General features: G+C 37.9%; 1 protein-coding gene across 1 annotated transcript in view; it reads left to right on the forward strand.

The window, feature by feature from the left end:
- The window catches only part of Focad (focadhesin), a 286,698-nt gene that overhangs the window by 198,245 nt on the left and 81,173 nt on the right, over positions 1–7,280 (forward strand). The window lies entirely within an intron of this gene.

Below are 7,280 nucleotides of genomic sequence, written 5' to 3' on the forward strand. Positions count from 1 at the left end.
AGATTCAGACGCAGGTGCTTTTACCTAGCGCATTCTCCTGACCCCTTTCCTTTAGGTTTTATTTCTTTCTTTAGTGTGTATGTGCATGCTTATGGCACTTAGAAGTTAGGTGCCTACTTAGGGCACCCTGTAGGAGCCAACTTTTCCCTTCTACCTTGTGGGCTCTGGGGATTGTCAGGCTTGGCACCAAATACTTTTCTCCAAGGAGTCATCTTGCCACCTCCTACAAAGTATTTGAAGCCCTTTTTGATGACAACATAATGAGTCTTTTTCTGTCCCACCAGTCAGCTCCCAAATGATGACATGGGGACTTCTTTTTAATTATGAAAGGTTGGCCTATAACTTAGGCTTGTTCCTAACTAGCTCTTAGATCTTAAATTATCCCATTTATATTAATCTGTGTTCTATCACCTGGCATTACCACTCTTCCACCTTGTACCTCCTATTTCCTCTGTATGTCTCCTGGCATGATGACCTTTCTTCTTCCCAGAGTCCTCTCTGACTCCAGAAGTCCTGCCTAACCTCTTCCTGCCTAGCTATTGGCCATTCAGCTCTTTATCAGAAGGCGCCTTGGCAAAGCCACATCTTCACAGTGTAAACAAATATTCTGCAACATAACAACAGTGTCTCTCATTCAGTTAAAGAGAGAAAAGTCTGGGAGGAGTGCTGTTTCTCTCAGGGAAAATGTTTAAACAAAGCAAAGGAAACAGGTCATTTCTGTATCTACTATTCCCAGGCATCTCCTTAGTTAGCATGGAAAAGAAAGAGATGTGCTACCTTTACCATTTTAAGCTCTAAATGTAGGTATTTTCAGGACAAATCCAAGTTTAAACTCTTCATGAAAAGTGGATTTGAAAAGTTATCAGAACAACATTTTAAAAAAGGTGTGGGCTAGTAGAAGCTAACTGTTAAATTTAGCTAATGTATCAGAAGCTATGCGATATGCTCTACATATGAACAGAGAAAGTGTCTGGATTAAGATCCCTGTAGCTGGTGTTAGAGATGGCCTAGAAAATTTCAGAGGGGTGAGAAAATGACAGTATTACTTGGGAATCATTTAGAGGGTATTTTGGACAGAATTTTGTGAAATCTAGGTTGGGATTTTAGTTCAGATTCAGTTCCTATGGCCCAGTATTAGCTGCTGGTATGAAGGACTGGAGTTTGGTTTTAAGCACACATTAGGCAACTCACAACTGTCTATAACTACAGCTCCAGGGGATTCAGTATCCTCTTCTGGCCTCCGTGCACACCTTTATACACATGTGAACATGAACACACACACACACACACACACACACACACACACACACACACAGGCAGAGAGAGAGGGATCCATTACTTTCTTGAACTGTTTAGACAGAAGTAGCGAGAGTTTTGAGAGCTGACCAATAACAATTATGTAATAGCAACTTACAATCAGCTTGTGCACTTTAATAGTCACTGTATCACCAACACTGCATATCCGCACATCACCTGCCATCAGGTGTTTCAGCTGACTGCTTATTGACTTTCTGATGCTCCAAAAGTTATATGGCTTTAGTGGAAACAACGCTTTGAATCTGCATTTTTCTTGGGCAAGCAACAACAATGCTCTCTCTTGATCTTACCCAAGGGCAGCAAATTGTAGCTCATGGAGCCCCTCTCCCACTGGGATAAGCTGTGTATTTTGCAGTGTACTGCTGTGTGACTGAGCTGTGATGCCTGGCAAGTTAGGTTAATTAAGTGCATTTTCAAGTTAGGACATTTTTAGTTTGTAATGTTTTATTAGGATGTAACCTCATAATTACAAGCAGAGGAGCACAGTATCTTCATTCATTTAATCTCCACATCCAAGTTCTGAGGTAGGTCCTGTTAATTTGTTCAAGATCATAAAGCAGCTAAGTGGAAGAGTCTGGAAATGGAACCCTGGAATTCAATTTCAGGTTGTTACTGTACAGCTTAGCTACCATATCAAGTGAATTTTTGAAACTTTCTTCATTAAATCCACAGCTTTTACTTATTTACTTTTGGCTTTTCTTTGGCATTTCTGATTTACCAGTACCACCACTGTTAAAATTTAGAGCCATTATTAAATAAAATATTGGTTACTTGAATACAAGCTCAGCAGTACCTTGAGAATGAATATGGTAACTAACTCAGAGTTACAAAGTGAGTAAGGACTAAGGGGCAGGAATGCATACAGCCTGGATACACGGGGCAAAGGAATGCTTTATGTCCAGAGTGGCACAGGGAAAGGTTTCATCAGACTGTTCAGGACAGCATGCAACCTCCAACATGCAAGTGCTTTCTCTATGGGATTTTCAGTTTACTGATCAGACTGCGGTTCACTGTGAGTGCCAGAAATCACTGACAAGGAAATGGCAGTTAAGGACAGTCACTGCCCCCCTCAGGTCAATCAGAAAACATTTAAAACCTACCTTGACTCTTAGCTCTTCTCCAAATCTGGCTTTTTTTTTTTTTTGTGTGTGTGTGTGTGTGTGTGTGTGTGTGTGTGTGTGTGTGTGTGTGAGAGAGAGAGAGAGAGTGTGTGTGTGTGTGTTGTTGTTGTTGTTGTTGTTGTTTTTCCAGAGTCTGTTTGGCATTTTTCTAGATGTTTCTTCAAACCCTGCTTTGATTCCTACTGCTACTTTAGGCAGTGTCTCTGGAAGTTTTTCCTGAGGATTTCGTTTATCAGTTTACTGGTGTGGTGTACCTTTGGTTTGCTTCTGGTTTTTGGTGATTGTGTAAACACTCCTATGATAATTGCTCACTGAATTACTCACATATCTTTGTGTAGAAATCTGTTTTCATTTCCTTTAAGTAGAGGAATAGCTTACTTGGGTTATTTGGCAAGTGCACAGAAAACTTTATATAATGCTAGTAGACTCTTTCTCAGTGGCTGTTTCCTTGTGGATGCCCCTGTACTATTCAAGAGTTCTCTGCCTACCTCTCTGCCAGTCACAGGGATTGTTAACCTTAAAGACTGTAGGTGCTTCATTTCTGTACTGGTGTGGAGTGTCTTTTTACATATCTCTCTGTCATCCTTATTTTCCACGACGTGCCTGCTTTTCACTGTCCCCTCCACCCAAAGACTTGTTTTCTAAAAAAAAAAAAAAAAAAAAGGGATTTTACACATTCTTATCATTCTTATTCTAGATATAAATCTTATTCTAGAAATGGATTTTGAATTTTTTTTACCTAGTTCTGTCATTTTCTTAAAAATGACTTTCTTTTGAAAATTGGATTTTTAATTTTTAAGACTCTTAAGTTGTGATGTTTTTCTTTGTATGGCACTTTTTTGTCTGAAGCAAGATTACAAGAAATTTCATTTTCTCTTCTGCTTAATTTAAGGTTTATTCATTAGTTCTTAAAGTAGACGTATAATTCACATGTCCTAAAACCCACCCATTTTATATATATACTCAAAATATATGGTTAATTGGGTCTGGCTACTTAGACATAGGATGGTTTTTAAGGTTTGCCCGTGTTGTAGCACATGTTGGTTCTGCATTGTTTTCATGGCAGAACAGTGTTTTACTATGTAGGTGCACCACATCTAGTGTATTTATTAGTCAATTTGTAGTTAGGCTGTTTTCATGTAGACGTTTTACAGTTTGAGGTGTGCATTTTAGGCTGTGGCCCATTAGAGTTTAATGTTTCCATAAGGACTGGTTATTGTTCTGGTAAATACATCCTTGACTAGATTTCCGAATTACCTTTGTCCAAAACTACCCCCCCACACACTCACTTTTCTCTCCTCCTGTCCCCCTCCCCCTCTTTCTCTTCCTCCCTCCCTCTTGCCTGCCCTCCCGCCCCCTCCCCCGCCTTCTTTCCCTCCCTCCCTCTCTGGAGTGTATATTTTGTTTTTGTTACCATAGTATGTGTCATTGATCTATATTTCTGTACTTTCACTCAAATTATACAGTTTTATTATTATTACCCAGTAATAAACCTCACAATGAAGTAGCATGACTTTTAATTCTAGGCCCTTTGCTTTTCTATGTAAATATAAAAACAGCTTTGAGATGTCTCATGCCTGCCTGCTCTGATGTGGATGATAAATGCATCAGTTCTATAGGCCAATTGGCAGGAAACTGAAATCTTAGGAACACTGAGTCTCTACTCTCATGAACAATATATATCTTTACATTTAGTTAGGTTAACATTTTGTTTTCATATTACAAATTTTGTAGGTGTTTTGTTAAATTTAGTAACCATTACATAATCCTAAGTTTTTTGCAACTAGGATTCATTCTGGTTGGTCTGTCTGGCTTTCTGTTCATTGCTACTATGTAAACATGATGCTTTGCTTCTCTACCTTTACTATAGCTTAGTAGTAAAGCTTGACGTCCCATGGTCACACTTGCCTAATATTCCTCGTGTTGTTTTGGCTCTTTTGCCTTTTCAAAGATTATTTTTTACTCTTTTCATGTGTCAGTGTGTGCATGGCTACATGAATATATATGTACCACATGTGTGCAGGAGCCTACAGAGGGCAGAAGAGCACACCAGATCCCCTGGAACTAGAGTTACACTCCAGTGTGAGCTGCCATGGGGGAACAGAACTCCACTTTAGTGCTCTGCAAGAGCAGTCAGTGCTCTGAACTGCTGAGCCGTCTCTCCTGTCCCTCTTTCATTTTCTTTTCTTTGCCATATGAGGTTTGGAACCAGTTTGCTGGTATTTCTGAAATAACGTTCTAGGATTTGATTGGAATCCCACTGTAGCATATAGTTCTTGTTGAATCTTTCTATTCACGAGCATAGAGTATATTTCCATTTATTTGATTTATTGTTGATTTTTCATAGTTTATAGTTTTTCTCATGTTGATCTTGTAAATATTTTCATAGATTTACAGCCACACATTTCATTTTGGGTGGTATTACTGTGTTACTGAGTCTCAAATTTTAATAGCTATTTGCTCACTACAGATATATAGGAAAGTAATTGGGTTTTGTGTATTAATCTTGTATACTCTAGCCTTGTTGAAGTAACTGATTACTGAATTTTTTTGTGGCTAGTTTGTTTGGATTTTATGTATAAATACTAAGGTTGTCTGTGGCAAAGGCAATTTCATTTCTTCTTTTCCTTCAGTATATGTTACACCTTGTGTTTCTATCACATTGCATCAGTGAGGACTTCCAGTATGATGTTGAAAAGGACTGCTGAGAATTGACATTTCTGCCTTGTTACGTCTTTGCTGTTGCGCACTCTATGGGTTCTATTGACTGGGCGTGTTGTGTAGATCTTCCTTGTCAAACGTAGAATAAACCTTGTTTAAACTAGCTGGAAGTTTTGTTTTTAACCATGAATGGATTTTGAGTTTCTCAAGTGCTCGTTTCTGCATCTATTGATATAATGTGTGATTTCTATACCATACATTCTTGAATATTGATCCAGTCTCACTGGATAAATACCACTAATTGTGGTATATATTTTCCATTGTCAGATTCAATTTGCTCATGCTTTTGAGGAGTTTCATAATTATGTTGTGTGCATTTCTTGTTGATGTCTTTGTCTAGTTTCAAACTGTGGGTAACAATGATTTCATAGAATAGGAATGTCTGCTTCTCTCTTCTAAAAGAAACAGAGAATGAGAATGACTGCTTCCTTAAATGTTTAGTGGTAGTCAGCTGTGAGCACACTGAGACTTTTTCTTCCATTCTGAAAGGTTAATAACTGTTTAAAATTTAATTTTTCTTAAAAGGTATAGACCTATTCAGATGTGTTTTTTAGGTCAACTTTGGAACTTTGTGCTTTTCAAGGCATTGGTCTCTTAATCTGGATTATTAATTTGGGGCATTGAATTGTACACAGTGTTCTTCATTACTCTTCCCTTCTAATTTTCATAGGATCTGGAGTTGTATCTTTTCTTTATTTAAAATATAATTAATTTTTTGCTCTCTCTGTCTTTTTCTAGTTTGGTTGGCTGCAGGCTTGTTGATTTTTATTTAACATTTTAAAGAACCAGCTTTTAGTTTATAATTTCAACAATTTCTCTTCCAGTTAATTTTTTGTAATATTTATTTGTTTGTAAGGTGGTAGCACTTATGTGCCCTAGAGCATATACAGGTCAGAGAGCAACTTGGTTTTATCCTTCTACCATGCGGATCCCAGGAATCAACCTCAGGTCAAGTCTGGCAGCAAGTGTGTTTGCCAACTTGCTGGCCTCAATTTCTGTTGTTGTTACTTTTGAGACAGGGTCTCTTATGTTGCTCTGGCTGTCTTTGAACTCATTATGTAGATCAGGCTGGCTCTGAACTCACAGAGATCCAACTGATGCTGCCCAATTATTGTTTTGTATTTAAAAAAATTCGTCCATTTATTTTTACTTATTTGGCATTTGATTTTTGGTCTTGCTTCTTTTCCAATACGTGCATTCATTGCACTAAATTTTCCTCTAAGCATTACTTCCTTACATCCTACACGTTTTCGTATGGGTTTTTTTTATAGCCTGGCTGTCCAGGAACTTGCTCTGTAGATCAAGCTGGCCTTGAACTCAGAGATTTTCCTGCATCTTCTTCCTGAGTGCTGGGATTAAAGGTTTATGCCAGCACTGCCCACCTTTTTTTCTGTTTTTTTTTTTTTTTCAGTTTTATTTGTCAAAATCTTACAAGATTTTCTTTGGGGTTTCTCCTCTATTCATTTGTAATGTCTTAATAATGTATTTATTTGACTCCTAAGCATTTGGGAATTTCCTAGTTGTGCTTTGTTGTTGATTGCCAGCTGATTCCACTGAAATATGGGAATACGTACCATGTGATTTCTATTCTCTCATACTTAGGTGTGCTTTATGGTCTAGACTGTGGTCTTTCATGGTAATTCCATGTTATTCTTAAAAGACTGTACATACAGTGGTTACTGAAGAAATAGACGTCAGTTATAAGCAGTTGATTGGTGATACTGAGTTCCATTGTGGGCTTCCTCATTTTGTGCTTGCTGTATCTTTCTGCCCATAGTAGAGAGGTATGAAGTCACCACAACAGCTGATTCCTCTCTCTCTAGTGTCCTGTCACTTTTAATGCTTTGTCAGTAGATATACTTAAAGGATTATTATCTTTTGGGGGGGGAATTTACTCTTTATTATGACATAATGTTCCCTTCATTGGACTTTGTCCATTGTTCTTACATTCTGTCTATGTGTCCATCACAGCCATTGTGCATTAATAATTTGTTTTAAATTCCCAGTCTAAGAATTCCAACAGTACTCGATGTTTGCCTCTGGTTCCTATTCCTGCTCCATTTATTGAAACTGATTTTTACCGTTTAATGTGCTTTGTTCTTTTCCTGATAACTGGATACA

The sequence above is a fragment of the Onychomys torridus genome, chromosome 2 (assembly GCF_903995425.1).
Source record: "Onychomys torridus chromosome 2, mOncTor1.1, whole genome shotgun sequence".
In the NCBI taxonomy this organism is placed as follows: Eukaryota; Metazoa; Chordata; class Mammalia; order Rodentia; family Cricetidae; genus Onychomys; species Onychomys torridus.